This window comes from Otolemur garnettii, unplaced genomic scaffold (genome assembly GCF_000181295.1).
Source record: "Otolemur garnettii isolate 467f Iridium unplaced genomic scaffold, OtoGar3 scaffold00003, whole genome shotgun sequence".
Lineage (NCBI taxonomy): Eukaryota > Metazoa > Chordata > Mammalia > Primates > Galagidae > Otolemur > Otolemur garnettii.
In genome coordinates, this window is record NW_003852398.1 from 41,698,168 (window position 1) to 41,701,280 (window position 3,113).

Here is a 3,113-nt window from a genome sequence, read left to right on the forward strand (position 1 = left end):
GCGCCGCGCCGCTGTAGTGGCCTTGTCCTCTGCCTCTCGACTTATTGTGTGGAAGCTCCTCAGCTCTTGTCAGCCTCCGGCCGTCCTTTGAGACCGAACGCCGTGAGTAGCCGCCTGCTGAATGGAAGGGGCTGTGGCGGTCGGATTGTGGGCTAGGGGCGGCACTGCTAGGGTTTTGGCCTGTCTGAGGCGGTCGGCAATTGGGCCTGGTCTTTGCTCAGGCCTGGTGGAACCGGTTGCTGACCTCGTTCTGCGGGAGGCGCGGGAGGGTCCGATTCCCCCACTCGGCCTCTGACGGGGAGGTCTCTTCTGGCCTCTGGTCCTTACAGCGCCTGGTGTGAGCCGAACCACAGATGGGGCCTTCTCTGCACGGCCGGCGCGGCGCTCGGCTGCAAGGCCCGGGCTGCAGCTCGGGACCTCCCTTGGCGTTAAGCCTGCTGCCTCGGGGACTGGAGCGGGGGGAGTGGTGGAGCTTTGAATGGGGGTCCCTTGACTGTCGTGAGCGTGGGCATGTTGTGTGTCGGCTTCTGTTGTCGGGAGGGAGAGTGGTGATGATGGTCCCCGTGACCGCTGGATTCTTGGCTCCCATCCTTTCTCTCCTTCTTATCTGGCGTCACTAGCTACCAGTTCTGGCAACTCTGCTGTCGCTGAGTCTCTGCAGATAGCATCCTGCTCTTTCTGAAAATGTCTCTGCCTTATTTTGCCACAGCTTGGATTCGCTGAAATAAATATTGTGATAGCAGATATTATCGTCATGGTGGTGTGACTTTTAGGAGCCCTGCCTCTGTAAAACTTAAGTTGGCTGTTTTTTAAAGGGATAGGACATTCACTTGCTTTGGTTCACTTTTTAATGGAAAGTTCAGGTTCGAGTTTGGGGGGCATGAATTTTTCATCAGAGCGTCACAATAGAATGTATCTGTGTCATAGAAGAACAATACCGTGTCCTCCACTGTGCAAGTCTAAAAAGAAGAGTCAGAATTAGGGGCCACTTAAAACGCAGGGGTTTTTTATTTATGATGTGATCAAACCCATTTCATACCAGTCACGGAGTGTTATTTAATTGACAAAGAAGCCCAAAGAATTGAAGAAAGCATGTCAAATTAAAATTTAATCTATCGTTGCTTAAACGTTTTGCACTTAATTCTAGTATCACTAAGTTCTTTTAATCTGGGATTACAAAGTGCATTGAATTATAGATTAGCCCATTGCCTCCCTGCTATGTAATGAGAGTTCAGCTCCTGTAAAGGTAATAAATGAATTTGACTATGACTAAGCACATCTTGCTATTTATCATGTTATTTGAAAGAAATAGAAAATGGTCATCTTGCTTTAATTTTATCAACTGCATTGTTAGGCTTGTGATTCTACTTATTCCAGGACTGTGTATGTAATAATAAAAAGAACATTAAATGTTGTGTAATTAAAATGGGGCTCACGTTAAAATGTTTTATTTAGGGGATGCCTTTTGTTGTCCCAGGAAGGATCCTCTGGGCCTTTCTCCATTGAGTGGGACAACTGCATTATTGGCAAACACTAAACAACGTGGAGAGACATATGTTTGTGAACTGAAAAGTGAAATCTGATTCTCTCCATCTATGGATGAGTGAGAACAGGATATTTCAGTGGCTGGTCTCAAAACATGCCTTACTTTTTTGCTTCCTTTTTCTACCACCTTGTCTTCTTGGGGAGATTGTGTCAGAAAAGCTGAATGGATATTTTACCTTAGGGAGTAGGTCTTGTGTTTGAACCTAAAATGGGCGCAGTATATGTTTGAAACGTAATGCACGCAGAAGCCTTCAGAGATGCTTTAAGTAAATAAATACTGACATCACAGGATTACAAATAACTCAGAAGCATGGATCATTTAAAAGCTATATCCTATATGAATTTGATGAGTTTTTGAATTAATTTTGATGGGTATGCTCTTTTTCTCCTTTCTTTGTCTTTTTCTTGCATGCTGTTTGCTTTTTAAAAAAATCTGAAGGTAGTAAAAAATTGCTGGATTGTAACTTTTTTTTTGGTAGGTAGAGACAGAGTCTCACTTTGTTGTCCTCACATCACATAGCTGATAGCAACCTCCAACTCCTGGGCTTAGGTGATTCTCTTGCCTCAGCCTCCTGAGTAGCTGGGACTACAGGTGCCCACCACAACTCCAGGCTGTTTTTTTGTTCCAGTTTGGCCAGGGCTGGGTTTGAACTCACCAACTTCAGTACATAGGGCCGGCGCCCTATTCACTGAGCCATAGGTGCTGCCCCTGGATTACAAATTTTAAAGATTTTTTTTTCCCCAAGAACTCAAGTCCTTTCAAGTTAGTTGCTCAATTAATTTTTATGTAAGAGGTGTCTTTTTCCTAATGACTCAGAATTAATCTGAATTAATATATATTTAGGGCAAGTAATAGGATATTATGGAGATTTTGCCAAGATACTGACTCGGATAGTCAGTAATAAAAGTTAAAAAAGATTTTGAAATTCAAACTCTTTAGTAGGTTTAAGGAATTTTATTGACCTCTGCTTATCTTTAAGTCATTTCATTCTCTTGATATATGTTCTTACATTAGTTCAGCAGAAATGAGCATATCCTGATCCACTCTTTGGACTGAACTCATTTTTCACTGATGGGTCCCAACATGGGGAAATTATTGTTTTATTTGGTAGCTTTATTTCTTTGGGGTTGACTTTGCTCAAGTTTGCAGGGGGTAATTATACAGTTAACTATTAAAATGGTATAGTCTGTATTTACTGGGAACCAAAAGGCAGGTGAAAAGCAAATAAGTATGTTTCATTTTAGACATACTTTACATCAAAAGTATAGACTGTAATTCTTAAATTTGTACCAATAATGAGTTCAGTAGGGTAGGCCTTAAAAGCTTCTATTCCTTGTAATTACATTTAGAAAAAAATTTTGTAGAAGTAACCTGTGAATAACTACTTGTAACAAACAGTGTTTTGTGGGGTTTTTTGGGTTTTCTTGTTTGTTTGTTTGTTTTGAGACAGAGCCTCAAGCTATCGCCCTGGGTAGAGTGCTGTGGCATCACAGCTCACAGCAACCTTCAACTCCTGGGCTCAAGCGAGTCTCCTGCTTCTGCCTCCCAAGTAGCTGGGACCACAGGC

The 3,113-nt window shown here is 42.8% G+C and overlaps 1 protein-coding gene across 1 annotated transcript in view; it reads left to right on the forward strand.

Annotated features, from left to right (window-relative positions):
- The first annotated feature begins 6 nt into the window (after positions 1-6).
- SKP1 (S-phase kinase associated protein 1) overlaps positions 7-3,113 on the forward strand; it is a 20,621-nt gene continuing 17,514 nt past the window's right edge. The window contains exon 1 of the mRNA XM_003782190.3: positions 7-102. The gene's annotated coding sequence lies outside the window, so the exon portion shown is untranslated. The remainder of the gene's footprint in view (positions 103-3,113) is intronic.